This window comes from Leopardus geoffroyi, chromosome A3 (genome assembly GCF_018350155.1).
Source record: "Leopardus geoffroyi isolate Oge1 chromosome A3, O.geoffroyi_Oge1_pat1.0, whole genome shotgun sequence".
Lineage (NCBI taxonomy): Eukaryota > Metazoa > Chordata > Mammalia > Carnivora > Felidae > Leopardus > Leopardus geoffroyi.
In genome coordinates, this window is record NC_059336.1 from 43,119,084 (window position 1) to 43,146,622 (window position 27,539).

The 27,539-nt window shown below is 47.2% G+C and overlaps 1 long non-coding RNA gene across 1 annotated transcript; it reads right to left on the reverse strand.

The window, feature by feature from the left end:
• Positions 1 to 3,437: 3,437 nt before the first annotated feature.
• Positions 3,438 to 27,415, reverse strand: LOC123580536. The gene is made up of 3 exons (XR_006703359.1): positions 27,057 to 27,415; positions 23,426 to 23,498; positions 3,438 to 6,984 (listed from the first exon to the last, which is right to left on the reverse strand). It is a non-coding gene; the product is annotated as an uncharacterized LOC123580536 (long non-coding RNA).
• Positions 27,416 to 27,539: the final 124 nt, after the last annotated feature.

The following is a 27,539-nucleotide window of genomic DNA, read 5'->3' on the forward strand; positions in this document are numbered from 1 at the left end:
ATGTATATATGTGAGTATATATATACATTAGTATATGTGTATATACATGTATGTGTATATGTGTATACACACATATATGTGTGTATGTGTATCTATACACACATGTGTATATATGTATCTATATACATACATGTACACATGTGTGTATGTGTGTTTGTGTATATACATGTGTGTATACATGTATCTGTATACATGTATATGTATATATGTGAGTGTATATGCATACACGTGTATATACATGAGTGTATATATGTGTGTGTGTGTATATATATATATATATATATATATAATTTTTAATGTTTGCTGCTCTAAATACAGAAATGCAGAAATAAGAATGATTGACCGAACACACTGTACCAGCTACTTTGCTGTAGCACCCCAAGTCCTCCTGGGGTGAGCCAGGTACTTTCTCTCTTACAGATGAGAAAACTGAGGATCAAAGGATTCGAGTGCCATGGCCACACTGATGCTGCGAGTTGTTTCAGTCCAGGTCTGCGTGACGTTAAAACTGTGCCGGCTGCCTGCTGAGCCACCCTTGGGGACTGGGTGCCAGGGACAGACGGGCATTAGAAGGGATGAGGGAGACTGAGGAGAGAAGCGTTGGCTGAGGGCCTTGGGACACATTCTGTGCGGCCACTACCACCCCTGGAGCCTCCCATGTCACTGGCCTCACATCACGAGCTGTCACTCTAGGCAGGGGGGAAACTCCTCTTCAAATTCTTTGGCTTGGAGACTTGGAGATCCCCTTTCTCAACCCCCCTATTTTCTAATTCTCTCCCTTCTTTCCTAAGATCAAGGTCACCTTGGAGAAATACAAGTAAGTAGTTATCTTCATAGACCCGTTCTTGCCTATTTCTCCCAGACACTTCTTTGCTGTGCTATGGTTTTTCCTCTACAGTCAAGTCTCTGGTTTGTTTTAAAGACAAACTTCATTGAACAAGCTATGCTGTTGTATTGCTTAACCTGGCCCAGTGACTGGATTTTTTGGACCAGACTGAGGGGCCGCTGTGGCCGGTGCACTGGACAGTGCCATTGAATGAGTCTGGGAACCAGAAACAAATCACTTGACTTGCCTGTGCAGTGAGAATATTTGATTCTCCTATCTCCCATCTTGGCTATAAAGAGAGCTCAAAAATAAACATAAGGGCATTTTGAACATAAAAGAAGGTAGGACACTGGACTGCAGTGTGATGGGTAGTCATTGCATTGTTTCGGTCTGGATAGCAGCTGCAGAGGGCTAATGGCAGCAGTGTCTCTTCAGATCACATGGTTTACACACATTCGTCGGTACCAGCTAGGTTGTGCTGTGACAAAAAAAAACCAAAAAAACAAAAAAAAAAAACACCACAAAGCTTCCCAAAGGAAGGTCCCAGTCACCTAGCATGCCCATCTCGGGTCTGCTGGGAGCGCTCCGTGTTGTCATGACTAGGAGCCAGGCTGACAGAGCAGCCCCCATCCTGAACGTTCAAAGTTTGCTTCAGCAGAAGGAGCCCTGGGGATGGCTCGCATGGGCAATTACATGCTCCAGCTCAGAAGTGACATGTCACTTTCACTAACAGTCGTTGGCCAGAACTAGTCATGTAGTCCCGCCCAATCCCAAAGGGGCCAGCAGCACTGTCTGCTAGAAGAGGGGACAGTGGAAAAGTGGGGCAAACATCACACATCACTGCCATAGGAATCCTTGTCAGGAGGTGGGTGAAACTTGCAGAAAGTCCCCAAATAGGCTCTGTTCCGTGCCATACTTGTCCTTTTTCTTTGTCATTCTGCAAACTTGCTACCATCACTGAGATATAGGAGAAAAGTGATAACTTTCTTGCAAAAAAACTACCATCCAATATTTTATTTCCTTCCAGTCTTTCTCCAATGGCGTAGGTATACATTTGTTAATAACAGCTTTGTTGAAATATGTTTCACATATCATAAAATTCGCCCTTTTAAAGTGTACAATTCAGGGGTTTTTAGTATACTCACAGAATTGTGCAAATCATCACCACTATTTAATTTCAGAATATTTTTATCACCCCCTCAAAAGAAACCCTGTTAGTAATTGGCCATCACCCCCAGCCCCTCCTGCCCAGCCCCTGGAAATCATTAGTTCACTTTCTGTCTCTATGGATTTGCCTATTCTGAACATTTCAAGTAAATGGAATCATACAAGATGCAGTCTTTGGTGACTAGCTTCTTTCACTTAGCATAATGTGTTCAAGGCTCATCCGTGTTGCAACATGTACATGTGTCCATAGTTACAGTGTCCATGAGTCTGTTTTTACCATGCACATGTGTACATTTAAAAAAACAAATTGAGATCCTATCAAACATCAGTTACCCTGTTTCTTTTATATGTCTTGTTTTCCCCCATCAGTCTTTGAAAAATAGTTTTTACCAGTTCTATAGCAATTCATCAAATTTATGTGCAATAATGTGTTGAATTGTGTCCCTAGTTTTGGACTTTCAGGTGTTTGCTGGATTTTTTCAGCATTATAAACAAAGCTTTTATGAGTAGCTATACACTTTTTACTGAATGAATGAATGGAGCTGTAACTGTAAATATGGATAACATTTCTCATTCTTCCCTTAAGGAAGATGCTTAGAAACGAGTCTAAATGGGTGAAAAAACAGGGAAGTTTTTAGGACTTTTGATTCTTAATGCAAATGCTAGTTTCTAGAAGGCTAAATCAATCTGCTAAATGTGGCTTTGAGTTAGTTTGACCACATCTCGCTCAGAGTAAAAGCAAATTCTTCACAGTGGCCCAGGAGACCCTACACAGCCCTCCCTGACTGCTTCTTCTCTGCCTACTGGCTCTCTCTACTCCAGCCACACTGGCCTCCTTGTTGGCCCGTAAATACCCAGACCCACTTCCTAGCAGGGAGCTCAGTGACCTTGCAATGGCTGTTCCCTGTGCCTGGAACACCCTTCCCCAGTCTCTGCATAGCTCACTCACCTATTTCAAGGTTCTGCTTACAAAACGCTTTCTCAGCCAGACTTTCTCATTACATATGCCACCCTCTGGGTGCCTGAGTGGCTCAGTCAGTTAAGCATCAGACTCTTGATTTTGGTTCAGGTCACCATCTCATGGTTCATGAGATTGGGCCCCACATTGGGCTCTGCACTGACAGCACAGAGCCTGCTTGCGATTCTGTTTCCTTCTCTCTCAAAATAAACAAACATAAAAAAAATGCCACCCTCAGCATTCCCTATCTCCTCTACCAGCTTTAATTTTTCTCAATAGCACTTACTGCCTTTTATTATACTGCATAATTTAGTTATTTCATTCGTTATTTCTTTTAAAAAAAAATTTTTTTTAACGTTTAATTTTGAGAGAAAGAGACAGAGCGTGAGGGGGTGAGGGACAGAGAGAGCAGGAGACACAGAATTGGACGCAGGCTCCAAGCTCTGAGCTGTCAGCAAGAGGCTGATGCGGGGCTCGAACTTGCGAACTGTGAGATCATGCCCTGAGCTGAAGTCATATGCTCAACCGACTGAGCCACCCAGGTGCCCCTCATTCATTATTTCAACCCACAGAATCAACTGTTAGAACCTGGCCTGGTGCCAGGCCTTTCACTAACAGTGAGGTAGGCCTCAATAAATCTGCATTGGCTTGTGCTGATGGCTCGCCCTAGAGCCCTCCTTACAAACCCTGTGGCCCACCCAGCCCTTCTCCCTGGAGGCAGCTACAGCCTCTGGTCTTTGAACCAAGTCCTAGTTGGCGGTTCCTCCTTGACTCAGCTCTGGAGCAAACTCAACAGGTGGCTGCCTCCAGGATGGTTTGTTCCGCCCTACAGTGAAACCTGGAAGAGGTTGACCCTGATAGATAAGCCTGCTTGTGACTAGGCAGAACAAAGATTTGTTTCCGGAAGGAGGGCAGACCTTCCCAGGACCCACCCAGCAAAGAGCCCACCAGTGGCCCAGCCAGCCTGTGGCCCCTGAGCTGCTTCTGGGACACACAGAGCACTGGGACTGCACTAGCATTTCCCAGGGAGCAGGCTTTCCATGCCAAGGAGGGAGGGCGGCCACGGGCCTCCACAGAGAGGGCGGTTTCTGCACAGCCCACACTGCCACAGTGGGAGTCAGGAGGGGAAAACCCACGGGAAGCCAAGAAGCTGGGAAATCCCTTCTCTGGCCCTGTCTGGCCAAGCAGCAGGGAGTCCTCAAGAGCCTCCCATCATGGGACATTTCCGGCCAGCCTCCTGGGGTTTGCATTGTAAGGCAGAAGATCAAAATTCTCAAATCCACACAGCAGTGTTTTTAATGGGTGCATAAGTTAATGGACAAATGACCCATATTTAACAGTCTTAGAGTTAGGCCTGCGTCAAGGAAGCAAATTCAGAACGAGAGCCCTTCCTAAGTCACCTCCACCAGCAGGCAGGCCCACCTCAAGGCCCAAAGAGCTTTCCCTCCTAATTCGCCCTCCCCAGTGCCCTGGGGACACAGCCACTGGGGGGGAGGGGGGCACCCACTACTGGCTCAGAGCATTTCTGGATTCGTCCATCAGAAAGGCTACCAATGCCCAAAATGTTTTCTTAAATATTCTCAACATGGCGAATCTCTGTCTTCTGAAAGTCCATTTGAATTTTGGGAAGAATGAAGTTATTTAGAGCAAAGTCTTATGAATATGATGGGTGATCAAGTTATGCAACATGATCTTTTACAGAATTTTTTGGTCAAGTGTAATAGACACACAGAGAGGTGCACAAATCATAAACTAGCCCCTCGGAGAGTTTTCAGAAATAGAATACCACCAGGTGACCACCGCCCAGATCAACAACAGAATATTGCCACCAGCTCAGAGGCCCCTCATGCCCCTTTCAAGCAGGTTTACATCCCCTATATCTGTCGTGCTGACATCAAGTGCAGACGTTGTTTAGACTATTCTTGAACTTGATATAATGGGTATCTGCCATATGTACACTTCTGTGCCCAGCTCTTTCCATGCTATGTGGGATTCACGTGTGCTATTCATGTATGGTTCATGTTTAATATTGCAGCTATATAGCAATGGCTGCTGTGTAGTACTTCATTGTACGAATAGACTAATATGTTCATTAACTATTGCAAATAATACTACTGAGAACATTCTAGTACATGTCTTTTCAGGAGTTGCCAGAAATCTAGATTTTCACGTGAGGTCTCCCAACTTTTCAATGTTGTAACAAATTCAAAGAGTTTGAAAGACACTGTGCAGGGCAAAGCATGTAATCTGTAATCTGCCTTCCAGTGAGGAATTTGCTACCGCTGGTGAGCTAAACAATGCTTAGAGAGCCCAGCCATGATCGGAGGATGAAGGAAGGGGAGGAAGGTTTCAGAAAAGTGTGATCCCTGAGTGGGGTCTCAAGAAGGAGAAGCCTGGGAAGAAGGTGGGGAAAGAAGAGGAAAGGAATTTCAGGCAGAGGAAGAGGTAACAGGCTGACCCATGCGGGGGGGAATAACAAGAGATCCTTGGAGTTTGGGGCCATGGTGTATCTGGAGTGTGGGGATGGCGACTTCTCCACAAAGATGAGAGTGTCAATGACAGTCCACTATATGCCAGGCACAGTATTAAGCACCCATGTGCATTTTTCATTGCATTGTCATAACAGACGTTAGAATCATTGTTTGTATATGGAGAGAATAAGACACAGAGAGGTTAAGTTATTTGCCCAAAGTCACACAGCCAGTAAGTGGAGGAGCTTGGACTTGGAGCCTTATTGCAGCTAAGATGAGGTGGGGCCAAATCAGGCAATACCTCATGTGTTACTCATGCATCTTTGAATTTATTCTGACCTTGATGGGAGACTCTGGAGGGTTTAAGCAGGGAGGCCATGTCACTATGACCACGGCACAGAGAAGGCAGAGAGAGGGAAGGTGGGATCAGAGGTGATTGCAGGAATCCAGGTAAGAAATGGCAAGGTCTCAGCTAGGACAGTGTTAGGGCATGAAACCCAGGAGAGAGATTTAGGAGATATTCTGTAAGCCACTGCCCTCCTTCCCAGGATTTGGGGACTGATTGGAAGTGGAGGAGTGGAGTGGAGCAAGAAACAGGTTTGTAGGAGAAGCTGACAAGTTCTATTCTGGACACATTGAACTGGAGGTGTCTGTGCAGTGTCTGAGGGCCAAAGTCTCATAAGCTAATGGCCCTGTGGTTCTGGAGTCAGGAAGAAAATTGGGGCAAGAGATGAGCCTTGGGGGTCACCAGGATACAGGTTGAAGGCACAGGTGGAGGAGAGGATGTTGAGAAAAGAATAGAAGGTGGGACATAAGTGGGGGGAACTGCAAGGGTTTAGGAGCAAGAAGGTGTAGAGGGACACACTCAGACAACCAAGAAGGAGCAGTCAGAGGTATGGTGGGGACATTGCAAGAATAGTTCCATAGGCCATCGAGAGAGGAGAGAGGGTCCAAAAGGCAGCATCAATTCTTCGGAGGCCAAGCAAGAAAATTACCAACAAGTCCCCATGAGGTATGGCCACAAGGGCACCACTGGTAACCTTAGTGGGGTCCCTTCAGTGGGGACTCCCACAGGAAGATTGGGGTGCACTAGGGAGGGAAGAGGAGGTGAAGGAGAGGGAAATGATTAAGAAGCACACAGACCAGAAGCTTGCCTCACCCAGGGCCCCTTGGGAAGCTTTGATGCTGGAGGCCCTTCATTTTTCAGTTCAAAGCCATGTTTGATGGGTTTTATTAATACACATGTGTTTGTGTATCGACCTCCATCGTTTAACTACCTTTTGGGAGGAAGCCTTCTCTCTGTTCTTTTACCATCTTCTGGAAGAGTGCTCGCAACTGCTTACATTGCATATGATCGTGCACACCATATCTCGGTCCAATTCCAGGCTCAAAGTTCTTCTGGTTTTAAACTCTTAATGATGGTGGGCAGGGGTGGGCGGGATCCATACCTTTCAACTCTTCACATCACATGAAGTGATCTAGAATGGCATGTCCACATCCAGCCTGGGACAGCCAGCGTGCACTGCATTGCTCCTGTCGGGTCCAGCCTCTGCTGTCAGTGGCTTGAGAAGGAAGGCAAGGCGTTAGAAAATTCAACTCAGTGACGCATGTCCTCACTCACCGATTTGTGAATGCAGGCCAGAGGAGCAAGAAGCAGAGCAGGCAACAGAAAGGACCCTCTAATTGAGTTGGCATGGGGGAAAATGCATTTATCTAAGTGTCATCCTTTGGAGAGATACTTCACTATTGGCTTCGACTTCAATGGCTGATACATGAGACCAATCACCTAGGGATATCCTCATAAAGATTCGTTCATTCATTCATTCATTCAGCCAACAAATATTTATTAAGAACTGTTGTAGTTTTGTTTAACAGCTACAAATTATTTTACATTCTTCTCATTAACATAGGCATGTAGAGTCCCATATTTAACAGCTGTGACCAACAGAATGTGGTAGAAGCTCTGCTTTGTGACTTCTGAGGCTACAAAGCTTTTGCCCAGTTCACGTAAAGCTAACCCACCATATAAAGAATCTGATGACCCTGAGATTACCAGGCGGGGCTCCACCAAACCTTCTCAGATGAGCCCCACCTCCCAACTATTCCAACCCAGGCATCAGGTACATGAGTGAGGATGACCTCTTGGAAGTAGATTGTCTAACACCATCTCAGCCTTTTGAGATACTCCCAGCCACTCTAGTCTTCCCTGCTGAGGTCCCAGACATTGTGACACAGAGACAAGCTATCCCTGAGGGGTCCTGTCTGATTCTGTGGGCATAATTAAATGGCATTGTTTATGGGAAGGCCATTCTGCATAATGGATAAGAATTATCTGGGATAAGAAACTATTGTGTATTAGGTGCTATTCCAGGCACTGCAGATAAGCAATAAACAAGATAGGCAAAGTCCTATGTGGGGCTAACGTGCCACCTGGGAAAGACAGATAATGTAAACAAATAGTAACTCAATGATTCAGAAAAATAAAACCAGGGAATATAACAGTGATTGCCAGGCTATATTTGGGGGTGATAGGTCCAGGGAAAGTCTATCAGAGGAGCTGATATTTGGACTGAAAGCTGAATGATAACAGAAAGAATGGGAACAGCAAGTAAAAAGGTGCTAAGGATACTAAAAGAGCAGACAGAAGCCAGTGAAAGTGGAACGTGGTTAAGGAAGGGTATGAATGGAGGAGACGAGGCCAAAGAGATAGGTTGGGTCAGTCCAGCAGGACCTTGTGGACCATGGTGAGGAGGCTGGATTACATCCTAAGAGTAAGTGACATGATCTATACATTAAAAAGTTGGTTCTGACTGCTGTGTAAGGAATGAATTATAGAGGAACAAGAGAGGAAGCAGGAACACCAGCGAGGAGCCATGGTAGTAATCCAGGTCAGAGATGATGTTGGCTGGGACAAGGAGGTCATATTGGAAATGGTGAGAAGCAGATGAAATGAGACTGTTTCCGAGGTAGAGCAGACAGCTCTCAGTAATGGGATGATTATCGAAAGCAAGAGACAAGGAAGAATCAAGGACAATCCTGGATTCCCTATGTCCATCTTGGATTCTGTTCTAGGTATTGTGGATGCTGTTTTGTGGAGATTCTGGATTCTGTTATATTCCTCTGAAGAATATTGATGCTTATTTGTCTGTTTGCTTACTTGTTTTATAAAGCAGTAAACTTGCCCAGACTCAAACTGTAGACTCTGCCTTTTGGGAAGTTGTTCAAATCTCAGTTCAGTTCTCCTGGCTTTGGCTGGGCTGTTGGAAGTCTTTTCCATACATGCATGGTTCAGGGATCAGCCAGAGATGTGGACAGAGTTAGTACACAGAATATAGGGCCAATCCTCTCTTTGCTGGGGTTCTCCTCTCCCTCTTAACAGCTTTACTTGCCCAGACCCTGTCTTCTGGTTCTTTCAGCCAGAAAGACTGCAGATTTTCTACTGGAGTTTTAGCTACCCTATGTAGTTCAGGCTGGGAACTGACTTCAGGTGAAAGCCATAGAAATAAAAAATAGAAATAAAAAATGCCATTCCTTTATTCCAAGTGCATAGCCCCTTCCTGTTTCTGCCTGCTTTTGTTCACTCTCCAATACATTCAGGTAGGGTTTTTAAAAATTAAACTTTATATTTTGAGATGATTTTATTTTTTTCACATTTAATAATTTATTTATTTTTTAATTTACATCCAAGTTAGTTGGCATGTAGTGCAACAGTGATTTCAGGAGTAGATTCCTTAGGGCCCCTTACCCATTTAGCCCATCCTCCCCCACAACCCCTCCGGTAACCCTCTGTTTGTTCTCCATATTTAAGAATCTCTTATGTTTTGTCCCCCTCCCTGTTTTTTAATTATTTTATATTATATTATATTATATATATATTTATGTATATTATATACTTTTTTATATTTTTATATTATTTTTGCTTCCCTTCCTTATGTTTTGCATCTTAAAGTCCTCATATGAGTGAAGTCATATGATATTTGTCTTTTCCTGACTGACTAACTTTGCTTAGGATAATACCCTCTAGTTCCATCCACGTAGTTTCAAATGGCAAGATTTCATTGTTTTTGACTGCCAAGTAATACTCCATTGTGTGTTTGTGTGTATATATATTATATATATGTATGTATATACCACATTTTGAGATTATTTTAAAATCATATAAAGTTGTAAGAAGTAACAGAGATATCCTTTGTACCCTTTACTCAGTTTCCCCCAATGGCAACATCTTGTAAAACAGTGAAATAGCACAACCAAAATATTGACATTGAGATAGTCAAGATACATAACATTTCCATCACTACAAGGGTCCTTTGTCATTGTCCTTGTATAGCCATACTCCCTGCCCTCCCACCTACATCCCTTCCTTAGCTCCTGGTCACCACTTATTAGTTGTTCATTTCTAAAATTTCATAATTTCAAAAATGTTATATAAATGGAATCATACAGTATATAACCTTTTGGGGAATTTTTGTGTTTGTTTTTGTTTTGTTTTTGCCCAACATAATTTCCTGGAGATCCATCCAAATTGCACGTATCAATAGTTCATCCCTTTATTCCATGGCAGAGATGTATCATAGTTGTTTTTTTTGTTTTGTTTTGTTTGGTTTTTGACCATTCACCTATTGAAGGATACCTGGGCTGATTCCAGTTTTTGGCTATTATAAATAAAGCTGCTATGAATATTTATATATAGGTTTTTGTGTGGACAAAAGTATTCATTTCCCTGGGATAAATGCCTAGGAGTGCATTGCTGGGATGTATGGTAGTTACATGTTTCACTTTTATTTGTTTATTTTTAAAAATGTTTATGTTTATTATTTTTGAGAGAGAGAGACAGAGTGTGAGCAGGGAAGGAGTAGAGAGAGAGACACAGAATCTGAAGCAGGATCCAGGCTCTGAGCTGTCAGCACAGAGCCTGAGGCGGGGCTTGAACTCACAAACCACAATATCATGACCTTAATTAAAGTCAGTTGCCTAACAGACTGAGGCACCCAGACACCCCTCACGTTTAGTTAAAAGCAACTGCCAAGGGTTCCTGCGTTGCTCAGTTGGTTGAACGTCCAACTCTGGATTTCAGCTCAGGTCATGAGATGGAGCCCTGCGTTGGCCACCCTGCTGGGCATGGAGTCTGCTTGGGATTCTCTCTCCCCACTCTCTCTCTGCCTCTCCCCTGCTTGTGCTTGTGTTCTCTCTCTCTCTCTTTCTCTCAAAAAAAAAAAAAAGAGAGAAAGAAAGAAGGAAGGAAAAAGGAAGAAAAGAAAGAAAAAGAAAGAAAGAAAGAGAAAGAAAGAAGAAAGAAAGAAAGAAAGAGAACTGACAAACTCTCGTCTAGCATGGCTGCACCATAACACATCCCACTAGCTGTGAATGAGGGATCCAGTTACCCTGTATCCTCACCAGCATTTGGCTTCATTACAATTTCTTATTTTAGTCATTCTGATAGGTATATAATGATATCTCATTGTGATTTTAACTTGCATTTCCCTAATGGCTAAAGATATTGAGCATCTTTTCATGTGTTTATTTGCCATCTGTGTATCCTCTTTGGTTAAATGTCTGTTCATTTCTGAGCTTAATCTTTTGGAAAGGAAAGCAACACATGTAATTCTAATATTTGTGTTCCCTGCAAGGCTCCACATTTTCAGGTGCCCCATCTTCCATCAGCTGAGGCTGGCATAGCAGAGCATTGTTGCTTCTAGGGTTCAGAAGATGATCATGGGTGTAAATCACCCATCAGATCAGAGAGGAGATTGGGGAGGAAGGAGGGAGAAAGCCAAATTTGTGGTGTCCTTAAAGAGAGAACTATGGATGGGATTCTTTCTCTCTTCACTTCTCTTTTTTTCTAACCAGAGCAGAGGGTCCTGACCCACTTCTCATAGTCTCATCCCTTCTATATCTTCCTGAGGCATCCCCTCTCACAGCCTCTCTCAAAGCCACAAAAAGCTGATCACACCACGTTGTACCTAGTAGGTGCTGCATAAATATTTGGGCTTGGTGGATTTGGTCTCATTGGAATCAATGGTGTGCACATGACAGGAAACCCAGTTAGAGCTTGCCTGGCCCAGAGCAGGAATTTGTTGGAAGGAGTCATTTCTGAGGTGTCTCAAGTTAGTGCAGGAAGAGCAGGAAGGAGTCTGGGTCTCAGGCAGCTGGAATCCATAATCCAATCCATCACTACTCTCTCTCTGTTTCTGTCTCTCTGTCTCTGTCTCTGTCTCTGTCTCTGTCTCTCTCTCTGCCTAGCAGCTTTATTCCCATTGAGCACAGACTTCAACTTTCACAATGCAGGGAACATGGTTGCCTCTAGCCCTTACGCCCATGGCATCCAGAAACAGAGGGTCTGATCTTTAAGTTGCAGGGTTGGTTTTTTATGTTTATTTAGAGAGAGAGAGACAGGGCAGAACATGCATGAGCAGGGAAGGGGATGCATAGGGAATCCCAAGCAGGCTCCACACTGATCATGTGGATTTCATGCACCCTAAGATCATGACTTGAACCGAAATCAAGGGTCAGATGCTTAACTGACTGAGCCACCCAGGTGCCCCTAGTTGTAGTTTATAAAGTCCTGGAGGAAGGTAATGGTGGACTCAGTGGGGACCAGGAGGTGGGCCATCATGACTGGCAGTAGAGAAGGGAAAGTTTATCAAAGTGGGAAGGATTTGTAGACTCAATCATTAGATGCCCCCTCCAAGTTTACTGCCAACTTTGAGGGTTCAAATGAGACCATTGAAAGGCCCACAAAGCTCCTTCTTTCCTTTGCTCTTCTCACCTCCCAACCTGTAACATCTGCTGGACTCCAACCCAAATCCCACACAAGCCTGGGAGCCCGTTCAGCCAGCCTCCTCTGTGACCTCCTTCCTGGGGTTACTCAAACTTTTGATGACTTCTTCTGCGAGTTAGGGTCATGCTAGCTGCCATAACAAATAAACCCCTGCAACACAGTAGGTTACCCAGTACAAGATTTTTCTGGCTCACTTGAAAGTGGAATGTGTGTGTTTGAAGTTGAGGTTGCTTTCCACAGGTTAATTTGGGGATCTAAATCCTCTTTCCATCTTGTGGCTCCACCTCTCCCTGTCTCAGAGTCCTTGACATTCAGCCAGGAAGATGGGAGAGAGAGAGAGAAAACACACCCACTTCTTAACCACCTCACTTCTAGCCACATTCTCATTGGTGGGGACTGCTCACATGACCCTTCCAGAATGTAAGGGGTTGTTGGAAATGAAGTTCCTGGCTGGATAACTGCTTCTCAGCCATGACTTTATACTATGTAAGGAAGAACATAGGGAATACCTCAGAGATTAGTGCTGGTTTGGTTCCAGACCACCTCAAAAAATGAATGTCACAGTAAAGTGAGTCAAATGAATTTTGGGGTTTCCTAGCACATGTAAAAGTTATGTTTACACTCTACTGTGTAAAGTGTGCAAAATATTAAGTGTGCAATAGCATTATATCTAAAAAACAATGTACATGCCTCAATTAAAAAGTATTTTATTACTAAAAATGCTAACCATCAACAGAGCTTTCAGTGAGTTGTAATCACTGGTGGCAAATCACCACAACAAATACAACAACAATGAAAAAGTTTAAAATATTGCAAGAATTACCAAAAAAGTGACAAAGAGATACCACGTGAGCAAACGCTGTTGGAAAAAATGGCACTAAAATACTTGCTCCACACAGGATTGCCACAGACTTTCAATTTGTAAAAAAAAAAAAAAAAAAAAAAAAAAAACAGTATCTGTGAAGCACAATAAAATGAGGTATGTGTGTGTTTTGGCAGACCGTTTGTCATCTTGCCACCACCCCCAACCTAGGCAGTCAGCCACCCATAGATGAGTGCCTCATTGTCCTCTGTTTCCTGTCTGCTAATCTCAAAGTCCACAACACCTGGAGCCCTGGTCTCTTGTCACGCCCAGAGACCCAACAAGCTGATGGATTCATGAAAGGAGATGGTCAGCCTCACCCAATAGTTTTCTAAAAGCAAATTGGCAAACTGTGGTCTTCCTGCCAGTTGCCTGGCTTTGTAAATGATGTTTTATTGGAACCAGGGTAAGGACTAGGGACAGGTAAGTGAGACGGGGTCAGGCAACAGAAGATTAGGTCATGTCTTCATTTGAAATTTTGACAATTTGTTCATCATGGATTTTTGGAGTTACTTTTGTTTTTTAACAAAAAGTAGCATGTTAGGGATGTCTGGGTTGCTCAATCGGTTAAGCGTCTGACTCTTGGTTTCAGCTCAGATCGTGATCTCACGGTTCGGGAGATCGAGCCCCGCTTCTGGCTCCATGCTGTCAGTGCAGAGTCTGCTTGGGATTCTCTCTGTCTCTCCCTCTCTCTCTGGCCCTTCTCCACTTGTTCTCTCTCTCTCTCTCTCTCTCTCTCTCTTTCTCCTTCTCCTTGTCTCTGACTCAAAATAAATAAATAAACTTTAAAAAGAATAGCATGTTAAAGTATTTTTGATCCCGATTACTGAGTTTCTTGGTGTTTCCTTAAATGTTGCACCCAAGCCAAGTGCATCACTCACCTGCCTGTCATGGTCCTTCCCTCTCTGAAAAGCCTAGCATCTGGGACTGTGCCCAGCCCCAGGTGAGACTGGCATTGAGAGAGAAGGAGGAGGGTCCCTCTGCTGTGTCCTGAAGAACCATGCCACACTCTTTCCACCCCACCTGCCCTGAAGCACTGGAGTCTCCCGCTGCTGCTGGAGGGCTACTGTAGGTGGTGCAAAGGGCCTGGTGAGTCCCCAGAAGGCCTCCCTCCTCTACAAAGCTCCTGCTTCCTCTGAAGATGGCCCTGGGACCCTGCTTATCTCATTTCCCTGGCATCATTTTGAGGTGAGTCCTGAAAGCTTTCAAATTGAAGCCATGTCTCATAACAATTTGGTAGAAAGATACAACTGTCACCAGTTTGAAGCTATAGACCTTTTCCAGAGCTATTTGATTTCACTTCACAGCCCCCAGGTTTTGCTCCTTTTTATTTTGCAGCTGATTCTCCCTCCCCCTCTCCTTTCCTCTCCTTCTCTGGTGATCTCCTCCCCTATCACTGTGATTTCCATCCCCTCTAGCCTTGGAGCAGGTGCTGCCTGGGGCTGGGTTGGGAGGAAGAAGGAATGTCTTCATGTGTGATCCAGGCTCTGGCAGTTTCTTTGGTGACCATGGTATGGGGGGAGGTGGCAGCTTCCTTTAAAATGAAAATGAGACTGTTTCACAACCAAGTCAGACACCTCGCATCCTGCATGAGAAGGACCAAAGCCTGGGAAAACCATGTTACCCCTCCCCCAAGAAAACAGGTTCTATGAATTTATGGAAGTTGACCTATGACACACATTCATCCTATGGCCCTGCAGTTGTCTCCCACATGCCAAAGAGAAGAGCAAGAGCCATGTTCAAGAAGGTTCACAGCAGGGGCACCTGGGTGGCCCCATTGGTTGAGCATCCAGCTCTTGATTTTGGCTCAGGTCATGGTCCTGGGGTCATGGGATTGAGCCTTATGGCACTCAGCGTGGAGCCTACTTGGGATTCTCTTTTTCTTTCTCACTCTCTCTCTCCCTCTAAATTAATTAATTAATTAATAAACAAACAAATAAATGGTGGTCCACAGTAGCATGCGCCATAATCACCCCAAACTGGAAACTACCCAAATGTCCATCAACAGTAAAATGGATAAATAAATTGAATAAATAATAATCATAATCCTAAGTAAACAGATGGATAAACAAATAAATGCCATCCAATGGAATACTCTACAGCGGCGAGAATAAACAATCTACAAGTATACACACAGACACTATGTTGAGCAAAAGAAGCTAAACACAGAGCACATGCTGGGTGACACCAAGTATGTAAGCACAAGAGGGCAAAGTGAATCCCTGCTGTCTGATGATGGCGGCTGCCTTACAAGGTAGAGTCTCTGAGGGCGTGGGGGGGCTCTGGGGCTAATATTGTGATGGCTCTTGATCTGGGGGTGTGCAGTTTGTGAAAATGTGGCAAGCTGCACACTTAGGCCACATGCATGTTGCTATATATCTGCTATTTTTAAATAAGCCAAAAGCAGGCCTAGCTAGCCTCTTGGACTTTATGAGTGGTGAGGAGGTGTGAGAGGGGAGGAGGGCAGACTGTCTTCAGGCCTCCTGAATGCCCCCCTGTGAGGCAACCACCCTGAAAGCTGGGCTGCCTCCCACACGTGTCCTGACCCAGGGTAGTCATGTGGAGCTCCACTCATGACCCCAGAACTCAACTCCCCAGCCTCCAGTCAAGCCAAGGTGCATGCTCAGTTGAAGCTCACTGCAGCCCAGTCAGTGCTGGGTGGGTGAGCCGTACCTCTCCAGGAAAGGGGGACATGAGCCCCCATGAAGCAACGCTGAGACAGGGCTGGCTCTCACGTGCCTGCCAGAGCTGCCATGCTCCAGGCCAACGACACCCTTCAGACTAGTTCAGCTCAGCCCCCTATGACCACACCGTGCTCCTCACAGCATCAAGAGAGGCCACTGGGTTGAGGGACAGCTTTCAGTGACACAGTCAGTGAGTGCGTATTGAACATTCACTATGTGTCAGGCACTGTGCTAGATGCTGGCAACCCACTCTTGTCCTCACAACCCTGACAGATAAAAAGCAAGTACGGAATAAACAAGGTGATTGCTAATTGTGACAACAGAGAGGAGACCCACCCCTAATATTTATGGGCCCCCGACAAGAGTTCAAGTGGGGGCCGCTGGCCTAAGCCCACTCCTTTCCTTTCCTGCTCTAGGCTGTATCCTGCTTCTGAAGGGGCCTTCAGCCACGTGAACAACCCAGATGTACACTTACCTTCCACCCTGTCCTCTCCATAGGTGCAGGAGAAGACACCCAGGGAAGAGAGCCCTGTGTGGCCCTGGCAGCAGGCAGGGGGGCCTTGTGCGTAGAGTTGTATACACTCCTGGGCTCTGGACGAGGGCCCTCCTTTGGCCCCATCCACTCCTTGCCTTGCAGGGAGGACCATGGAGAGGGGAGGGTGCCTGTTCACCTGGTTCAAATGGCAGAACTGGTCATATTAACTGGGGTAGGAGCCACTTGGGGGAGAGGAGGTGCCATGTGGGTGCCGGTGGTGCAAAGCCCCAGAAAGCATTGTGGGAGGAGGCAGGACGGAGTTTACAGAAAGAAGGCCAAGGCACCTAGAGCGGGGGGAGCTGAGTGGGGCAGACCATGCAGAGAAATGAGGGTTTTATTCTCAGGACCACGGGACCCATGGGAGGGATCTTTATTTCTTTTGTATCGAGGTATAATTGACACGTAATAAAATGCACCATCAAAAGTGTACAGGTCGACATATTTTATATACGCATACATTTATGAAAACACCAGCAGAGCAAGACACAGAACATTTCCAGTGTCCTAGAGAGCTCCCCTGTGCCCTTCCCAGTCAATAGCCCCTGAAAATAACTACTGTCCTGGCTTACATTGCCAAAGATTGCTTTGCCTAATTTTGATCTTCAAATAAATGAGGTCATAGGACTCTGGGCTCACTTACATCTGACTTCATTCACTCCACATTGTCTCTGTAAGATTCACTCATTTTGCCACATGTAGGGCAGGTCATACATGTGTGGCCGTGTAGTATTCTACTGTGTAAGCTTACTGTGACATGCCTATCTATTCTCCTGTGGATGGACAGTTGGGTGGCTCCAGTTGGGGGCTATTAGGAATGAAGCATCTGTGAACACTCTTAGCTGTCTTTCAGTGGTGCTGGGCGCCCATCTCTGTTGGGCGTATGCCCGGGAGTGGAACCACTAGGTCGTAAGGTAGGTCTGTGTTGCCCTTTGTAGGTCCCATCAAGGAGTTCTTCAAAGTGGTTTGAGAGTCTGATGAAGGGCTTCCCATGGGAGCCTGGCACAACAGGCTGTGTATATAGGAAAGGTCAGGTCAGCTGCTGTGTGAAGAGCCCTAAGGGATCAGAGTGGAGGGGAGGAAACCAGTTAGGGGGTGATGGAATGATCCAGGTAAGCAAGGATGAGGTGCAGGTGTGACTGGTAGCAATGGGAATGAGGAAAACACTCTCCCACCTCAATGAGAAGGACACAGCAAGCTCGCTGGCCAAAGCCACACAACATAGAATCAGTCCTTAAACCCAGAGATTCTAACTCAGCCCCATAGAGTCCCTCTCGGCTCAGCACCCCATCTCTCTTTGAACCGTGCATCGTGTGGCCCCAAGGGCAATGAAGCTGGTATGGGAAATTTCAGAGAGCAAATAGACCTGCTAGGGATAAGCAAACAATTAGCTTTCCCACCCGGCCTAGAAGTCACTTGAAATCATGTTGTTTTGCTCATTTATTTATGGCCCCTGTTCAGCTTCCCAAACACCCCATCTCCTTGTCTGTTCCCTGGAATCTCTCTGGGGTTGGAAACCCAGTAGCAAACACTGAGAGCTTTCTCAAGCCTTGTTCACACTCTACCCCAGGGACATATGCTACAGACTAGGAAGCTCACTTCCTTGGCACACTTCCTTTGGGCAGCCAGTGGTTGTGGTTAGTGTTGCACCCATACAAAGCCAGCACTGAATCTGGGGCATGGCAGGCCTCCTCCACCTATAAAAATCAGAGCCAGGAAATCCCACAATGTACGGTCTTCCTATAGGGACTGGTGAAAATTTCTCTACTGTCTAGACAGCAGGCTAATTGGAGACGAACCACCTTTATTACTCACTAGGTAGGGGTGATGACCATCTATATGGCTTTGGGTCCTCTGGAGGTATCAATGCAGGGTATCACTAGGACTCTTTGAGAACGATACAGAAATCCAATTCTAAGTAGCTTTAATAACAACACAACAAATTCATTGATTTGTGCACCTGAGAAATCTAGAGGTATTGGTTTCAGGAATAGTAGGTTCTGGGTGCTCAAAAATATTATGAGGCTCCAATTCTCTTCATTTTTCGTATTTGCCTTTATCTCTGCACTTTCAAGCTAGTTCTCTTCATGTAATAGAAAAACATGGCCACCGATAGAACAAGTCAATCTCAGCCAAAAAAGTGGGCCTCTTTACCAATGTAGTTTTCCAGGGTGGGCTTTCCTTAGACTAATCTGGGTCAGGTGTTCAACTTGAACCAATCACTGTGGTCAAGAGCCTTGATGTGCTGATTGACCATCCTGGAATCAGAGGTGCACTGAGAGGTAAGGAGGGGGCCCTCCAAAGAAAAGTGGGTATGTATTATTTGCAGGAAAAGGGAAAGTAGATGATGAAAAACCATCAAAAAGCAGATTTTAAAATTGTATCTGGTTGCAGGGCGCATGGGTGGCTTAGTTGGTTACGCTTCCGACTTTGGCTCAGGTCATGATCTCACAGTTCGTGAGTTCGAGCCCCACATTGGGCTCTGTGCTGACAGCTCAGAGCCTGGAGCCTGCTTTGGATTCTGTGTCTCCAGACAGAACAAGACAGAGCACAAGCGGGGGAGGGGCAGAGAGGTGGCGGGGGGCGGGGGACACAGAATCTGAAGCAGGCTTCAGGCTCTGAGCTGTCAGCACAGACCCTGATGCGGGGCTCGAACCCACAGACAGCGAGATCATGACCTGAGCTGAAGTCGGATGCCTAACTGAATGAGCCACCCAGGTGCCCCAAAAAGAATTTTTTTAATTGTATCTGGTTGCTTCAAATACCTGCACTTTCCTCTTAGGAAGTTGCTGATAAACTCATTCCAGGTAGCCTGAGAAGAATGGATGGGTGGGTGAATGGATGGATGGATGGATGGGTGGGTAGATGAGTGGGTGGATGGATGGGTGGATGGGTGGATGGGTGGATGGATGGGTGGATAGATGGGTGGGTGGATAGATGGGTGGATAGATGGGTGGGTGGATGGATGGGTGGAAGGATGAATAAATGAACAAATGCACACAGGAACAAATATTTACTAGTTGCAAGAATTTAAGCTACTTGAGAGCAAAAACCTAGCTGAGGACAGGGCACATAGTAGTAGGTCAAGGGTGGCAAATGCCTGGCATCACCAAGAGATGACTCTTCTCTTCCCTGTTGAGCTCGGACTGGCCTCAGAATCCTTCTTAACACAACACTCCAGATGAAACTAATCACCATCCTTTTCAAATATGTACATCACTTCCTTCAGAACCTGCCCCAGCTCTTTGGTATTGCTCAACAGAAGTATGTTGACATGAAGTAGGTATCTACCATGGGTTGGGCTCATTTGAACACATCACCTTGTTAAATGAAGGCAATCTGCTGTGTCCCCTTTCCTGTCAGTCCTCCCTTTGCCAAAGCTCCAATGAGTGTTGACATCAATCTATTTCCAGAAAGTGTCCACAGACCTTTAAGATGGTAGCTCTATATGTGAAGCCATCCCAAGACAAGAGACCCCACAGCAGAGGTGTGCTGATATGCATCCAACAACTAGCTCCCCAAAAAGAAAGGTCCCAAGATGTAGCATTTGCCAACTACTATGGCATAAATTCTCCCACTGTAACCAATTTCAACCTTCCAAACTGAAGCTACTGAAAATAGAACTCAGAAGGGATGTTGACAATCAGCTCTTGAGTGCTGACGTGAGCTAGCTGCGGCACCCCACAGCCTTAGAGGGTGTTGTGTTTCCCAAGGGATTCTAGAACCATGTGAGAATTGACTTTGAGGCTACGTTTCACCAAGAGTCACCCAAGAATATTTGCTTATACTCCAATACAGAAACCTAAGTTCTCTTCTAGAAGTTTGCTACTTCCCAAATCATAGTCAATGTGACTTTAGGCTCCAAAGCAAAATGTGCAGTGAAGGGTGTCGGCTGACTTCATTCCATAAAACCTACTCTGAGGTATTGAATGCCTTCAGCATATCATTCGGTTCCGCTCTTATTCTGTGGTGTTTGCATTTAATCCACTCACCAACAAAACAATAAGTTTTAAAGTCCCCCCCCCAATTTCATTATTGGAAATGGTAAATAAATGCCAAAGTAGTATATGACCATGGTGACCTGACTTCAATTATGGTCGGTTCATGACCAATCTTGTTCTGTCTACACCTGACCCATTCTGCACCTCTTGTATTACTCAGAAACAAATCCCAAACATCATCTCATTTATCTGCAAGGATGTTAGTAGAAAGCAATACCGTTTTAATCTGGAAAACTCATCGAAACTGAGGTGTTAGCAACTGAGGAGGGTCTAAACTATCAGCCTGCTCTGACTTGGTGGAATTTCTCACTGGGTCATAGGCTGAAGAATGATGTCGTGATAGTGCATTATTTCCCCAGTGGGGAAGTGGGGGGTGAAGCTTTTGGGGGTGAGGAGCTGTTAATGGGACCTAAATTACAACCTGTAAACAACTACTGTCCCGGCTGCTTGCAGGGTAATTCTTGTTACTACCCTCAATCAGAGGCTCGCACAAAAGGATATTTGAGTTCAATCCAAAGAATGCTCCCATTCTGTTCCAGCCCTGTAAGTCTCAAGTATCCAGATCTTGTTCCAGTTCAGACTGATTCATTAGAATTTTTTTAAGTGGGGTGGAGAGGGGCAGATGAAGAGCTGCAAAGTTAGGAAAATGGCCAGCCACTCAGAGCTCTCTGATTCCTCTGGCTCTGGTGTGTCTGGAGGTCTCCCAGTCTGGGATGCAGCCCCTTGGAGGGAGGGCAGTGGGGTGCTGCCCTCTGCCCAGCAGTGGTGACAGTCTGGAGGTCCACAAAGCCACATCCCGGAGTTCAACTTGTTTTGTGTGGCTCTTGTAGCGTTTATTTAAAAGATATGGGGATCTTTTGCCAATACTTATCAATTGGGAGGTTTTCCATAAAACTCTTAGAGGCCATCCCAACAGCTTTTCGACCCAGCCTCATGCAAGGCAGGCTGGGGACTCGAGCACCCACCTCTCCCAGGGAGCCAGTGATGGACGGATATTGGTGGAATAAATACCCCATCTTCCTCACACGTAGGTGAGCAGCCTCTACAGCATGTTCTGTGCCAGCCCCCGGGGTCTCCGGTGGCCTGAGCCCCAGCTGTACCCACCCAGGTACACCCCGACTGGGCTTCCTTCCCATGCCTCTCTCCCGCTTCCCCACTCCTCTCCTCCTGCTTCCAGGAAACTTCTCACAAATCATCTGCTTGCACTCAATCCGCACTCAATCCTTGTCTGGTGTGGGAGAATTCAATCCCAAGACGCCTTCCACCAACTCCCAGCCCAGGCCTCCTAGCTTATCAGCCTCTAGCCCTCTGGGGCCAGTTCCTCCACCTCCACTGGCAGAGCACCACCACCAACCAGTCATTGTGCAAAAGCGCAGCTAGCCTCAGAGATCAAAGCGGCCTCTGCATTTGGGGAAAATATTGGGTCAAATAGCATGTCATTTCAGAAAAGCTCTCAAGTACAGCATTCCCTGAGCTCTGCAATTACAGCCTCTTTCTCTGCTCACTTTAAATGCCCCTGCAAGCAGCTATTTACTCTCTGGCCCTGGGCACCACTAAAGGGCTCATTCTAAATATATCACGACTAACTCACAACCCTCATTGGCCCAAATGCGTATTTGTGAGTCGCCCAAGCCTGTGGTTGAGTGCTTCCAAGTAAAACCCAGCCACTGTGGGAAGTTCAAAGTGCAGGGAGCAGAGCCCCTACTCCCCGCCCTCCCTCCAGGGAGTTAAGATTCATTGTTAGATTGGCTCCAAGGGCAAGAGCCTCCTAGGGTTTATAACAACATGTCTGAAGCTTTAAAATATGCACCAATAAATATTTGTCAAATACATTCTGAAGCCATACAGGTGGATCCTTTTTCCTTCCTTCTTTCCTTCTCTCTCTTCCTCCCTCCCTTCCTCCCCCCCCCTTTCTTCTTTCTTGCCCTCTTTCCTACCTTCCTCCCCTCTCTCTCAAGGCATACGCGCCATGCGGTGCCATTGCTTGTGATGGGCAAAGACTGAAACCGGCCTTTGTGTCCCTGGGCATGGGAGGGTTAATTCCATTAAGTTCTCTCCACCTAATGGGATACTCAGTGGCCTTTTCAGAGGGAGCTTAATGCTCCGAGCTGGAAGTACCTCCAAACGTAGTGTTAAGTGAAAGAAAAGTGTGCACTGTGACTTGTGGGAAAAGGGTGGGGGGTACCTATAAAGGCATGCAATGTCTCTGGAAGGATAAACAAGAAACGGCCACCCGGGGTTGCCTCTGGGGAGAAATAAAACACAGAGGACAGAGGGGAGAAAGAAACTTCACTTTGCATGATACATATATGTGTGTGTCTGTGCACACACATACACGCACACACACATTTAATGGAACATCAATAAAAACAGAGAGGAGCCCTGTCCCCTAGTCTGAATCTACTAACCTTGGTGTGCAGTGTCACAATGGGTTTCAGAATCCTGTGTCAGCTCCCTGTCCGGTGTCTGGCTCCAAGCAGTAACGCATAGGTCCCTCTTGAATAAAGCCAGTGTGGTCCTATGTGTGGCCCCCTGTCTCTCTAAATGAGACTGATAACATTGCCTCCTCCAGGCAGAAGCAACAACAATCAGAAAAAAGAGTTCCAGACAGGACACAGCAGACACCCCTTCATTCATCCAGGACCTATTCGCTAAGCGCCTACTGTGTGTCAGGCAGGGTCCTGGGCTCTGGGGTTACAGCAGAACAAGACAGATAAAACTCTCTGCCCTCACAGGGCTTGTATTCTAACAGAGGAGGAAGGAGGACAGATGATCCCCAAGCTGAATAGAGGCGGTGTGGCTAAGGAGGGGAAACGGTGGGAAAGTGGATAGGAAGTGAGGGGTTGAAATCATCACTGAGAAGGTCAAGGCCTGAGAAGGGAAGGCAGTGGGGTCTGCAATATCCAGGGGGGGTGGGGAGCCAGAGGGGACAGCAGGTGCAGAGACCCTACTGGCTTGAGAGGGGACAAAGCCCTCATTTGTGGAAGGGTCTCTGTGGCCTGGGCACCTGGGAGTGCCCCAGAGGCCTGCTTCCTCCCCTGCTTTGTGCACACAGTACTGGAACGGAATTGGACAAGTCAACCCCTGTACTCAGAGCTGAATGCAGCCAAAAGCCAGAGAGGATGGAGGGCTGTGTTGCTCACCTGGGCTGTCCCAAGGGGGGACGGATGTCCTGCTGCCACTGACCTCTGCCTCCAGATTTAGACCAAACAAGCTCTGGGGACCAAAACAAAAATAAATATTCTGAGAAGGCTTTGTCCTGAATATCCCTCCACACAGACGTTCCCAGTGTGGGGTCTTCAGGTCGTTCAGCCTGCAAAATAATCCACTGTGAGCCGCCCCTCCCCCCCGCCCCCCGCCACGGTGGCTCAGTCTGTTAAGCGTCTGACTATTGGTTTCAGCTTGGGTCATGATCTCACAGTTCATGAGTTTGAGCCCTGCATTGGGCTCTGTGTTGGCAGTGCAAAGCCTCTTGGGATCCTCTCTCTCTCTCTCTCAAAGAATTCAAGAATAAAAAATTTGAAAAAATAATCCACTGGGAGGAAAGGGATGTAGGGGGGCTCTTAAGATTCACCAAAGTAAGAAAACCTGTCTCACTTTGTTCAGTGGGTGGTGGGGGGGGGGGGCGGAGAACATCTGAGCCCCCTGGACAGACAAGTGTGTTGGTGTCAAGGTAAGCACCCATCTGTGGGGGTACATTCAGTGTAAGGAAATCCCTCCTCCCAGTCCCCTTAAAACCTTTCCCTTTGCCGAAAGATGGGGGGCAGATGCAAGGGGACTTCCTAAGGATGCTGCCTAGAAACTCTACACTTGAGGAAACGCCCAGCAGAAATGAGTGCTTGCGTGGGCATGAGCACCTGAAGGCATGTGCCAGAATATTCATAGTGGCACTGTTCACAACAGCCCCAGACGGGAACCAGACTCTCCAGCAGGAGGATATATAAATAACATGCGTACGTTCACACAACAGAACACAACTCAGCAAGAAAAAAATAAACAACGTACAGCGATGTATGATTCCATTTACATGAAGGTCAATGGCAGGCAAAACTGACCAATAGTGACAGAGGTCCAGAGTGGTGGCTAACTGGGGGGGGGGGGGGGGTGACTGACTTGAAAGGAGTGTGAGGGAAACCCTGGGAACTGGGGCGCCCCATACTTTGATCTGGGCCATACAGCTGGGCACACATGTAACATCCAGTGAGCGGCCCACTTCAATTCCTGCACGTACTGTCTACAGTAAGGGCCAATGAAAAAGCCAAAAGCAAAACAAAGAGTGAAAACATAAAAATAGGGGCGCCTGAGTGGCTCAGTCGGTTAAGCGGCTGACTTCGGCTCAGGTCATGATCTCACAGTTCATGGGTTCAAGCCCTGCATCTGGCTCTGTGCTGACAGCTCAGAGCCTGGAACCTTCTTTGGATTCTGTGTCTCCCTCTCTCTCTGTGCCTCCCCTGCTCGCACTCTGTCTCTCTCTCTCTCTCAAAAATAAATAAAGATTAAAAAAAAAAACATAAAAATACAGACAGAAAAGGAGGAAGAGGTAGCCCAGAGCTGCCTGCTTTTCTTGAACTACTAGGGATTCCCTAAAAGCCTGGCGGGGGAGGGGGTCCCTTTTCTCTCCACCCCCCCCCCCCCACCGCTTCAGCCCAGCCCAGCCCACGGCCACCTCCAGCCCCCAGTCCGTCCCTCCACCGTCCTTCTGGCACCCACCCCACCCATTGTTTACAGGGCCATCAGAGATCACATGTGACCCACTTAGGGACCTGAAACAGACTCCGTAGGGGAGAGGGAGATGGGGTGTAGGGATGGTGGGGTGTCTTCCCAAAACATGAATCTGGGCAGGCCACTCCTGTGGTTGACTCTCCTCAATGACTTGCCTTTGTCCTCAGGATAAAATCTCAACTCCTTAATATGGTTTACAGGCCCTTCCAGGTCCGACCAGAGGCCCCCCTCCTCCTATCCCACCACCCTCTCCCTGACAGAATGGACATCAGGTCCCTAACCGGGTCACGGGAGCTTGCTCCCACTTTCCCAGTGCCCCACCAGCTTCAGCAACTGCCCCAGTGCTCCTCTGCTGGTCCTGCAGCTCTGTCAGCACCTCTTACCCTCCTGGGGCCACAGCCTTAGAGTGTTCATGGTACCAGTGTACAACCACCTGTCCGGAGGTCTATATCTCCTGCCAGATGAAGCCCCAGGAGGGCAGGGACCCACCTGGAAGGGCCGCTGTCATGCATGCCATAATGCGTGGGAAACGCCTAGTGAGTACCCAGTGAAATTAACATTTAACTTGATAAATGCTAATTTCCCTGCCCTGGATCGGGATGGGAGTGCAGGGAAGGGCTGAGGGTGTAGGGATTGGCTCTGGGGATCATGGAAGGGCTTGGGGGGCTGAGGTGAGGGCCAGGCAGGCTTTTGGGATGGGCTGTAAGCCTCTCTCCCTTTGGGTTCTCATCCACTTAGACTTCTCTCCTTGTCCCAGGGCGAAGAAGAAAGGCCTAGAATGAGTCACTGGGGGGAGCTTTGGGAAGATTCTTTATGTCTTTCTTCACTGCTGTGCTTCAAGTGCCCACAAGCCCCTTTACGTGGTGGCCGCTGGCCTTCAGCCTGTGCCCCACCCACCCCCACCGTACCAAATGCTGGCTGTGCCCCTACTTGGGGCTCATCACATTGGGACAGATGCCTGTGCTTTTGAGATTCTTCTGGTGGATTTGGCAAAAGATTACTTACTGGATGAGTTTCAGAGACTGCCCCTTCCTCGTGACATGCCAAGGTGGGAGATGCTGGTCAGTGGCCTCTCGCTCCCCTCTCCTCCTGGCCTCTGATGGCCAAACAAGACAGGGAGGGAGGAGGTGAGAGATAAGGCAGTGGGAAGGAGGCCACTCCAGTCGCTGCCCCATCCCCTTGATGCCTTTACTTTCTGACAACTTATTCCTGCCCTTCTCCTTTCTTCTGTCTCTCCTCTCCCTGTCTGGGTTCTTAGATTTTCTTCTGAAAATACAAATCCAAGTCAACTATCTTGGAATACCCTGACTCCAAGAAAAATGTGTTGAAGGGGGTGGAAACGACTCAGAAGGTAGTTGAGAGTCTCAAGTTGGGTGAGCCTCCCAAAGAGGCTAAAGTCCCCAAGACACATGAGTCCCCAAGGTGGCCAAGATCTACGTGTTGGTCAAGACAACACACAGGCCTGAGGAGGAGCCGGGCCATGGGGGACCGCTGCTGCTGTTACCCCCAAAGAGCATCCGGTCTGTCTGCATACTCACGCCTCAGCCTAGCAACCCAGCTGGCAACTGTGCAGCTGGAAGCCAGCACCATGCCCTTGTCCCTAACACACCTCCGACCCCCCTGATCCCCCTGAACCATTCCTTCCTCCATTTGTGTGTTCACCATTTATTCCCAGCCCTTCGCACTTGGTCTGATGCAAGTAGATGCCCAATGATATGTGATGAATGGATGGATGGATGGGCCTATCTGGAAGGTTGTTGTAGCAAACCTGGACGCCCCACCCTTATTTGTAGGGCTTTACCAATTCCATCTGCCAGGTCTGTCTCTCTTTACACAAAAGCTTTTTCTAAAGCCTCAGAAAGCTGCCCTGCCTGTGAGCACCCCTGCCCCCCGCCCCCCGCCAGAGTTTCCCACACCATTGAGCTCTGATTGCCCCCAGAGCTAACCTACTCTGTGACATACCTGTACTGGCCCCTTTCCTTCCCTGTCCACTCCCCTGGGGCCTCCCCAGTGTCAGAGTCTCACGGAGCACCTCCCAAATAAACGACTTACCGTTAAATCCTTGTCCCAGGCTCCAATAGCAGGACTTCTCTCGGACATACAGCCCCCAACGCTGCATAAAGCTGAATTTGGGCCTCCAACTCCAGGCCCTGGACCCGTGCCCAGATGTCCACAGAGCACACAGCGGGCGGGTGTCGGAAAGGACAGAGCCGGCGAAGATTCACAAACAGAAGGGCCGTGACTGCCAAACTGAGAGAAGCAGCCAGGATTCCAGGGGTAAAGGAAAATATGAGGCCACGGGGACACAGTAGAGTGACAAAAGCAGAAATTAAGGTTGGAAATGAAAAGACCTCTACGGAACTGTGCCAGATGCCTGGAGGGGGACTCTGTCCCTCCCTCTGTTCTGGCTTGTGAAGCCGGCCGCAGTGGTAGGGGGAGGGAAGTTCACTGCTCAAACTTATAGGATGCCACACAAGCCTGTTTGCCACATCCTGTTCCAGCCCTGGAAGGCCCAGGAGCTCCATGATGACCAGC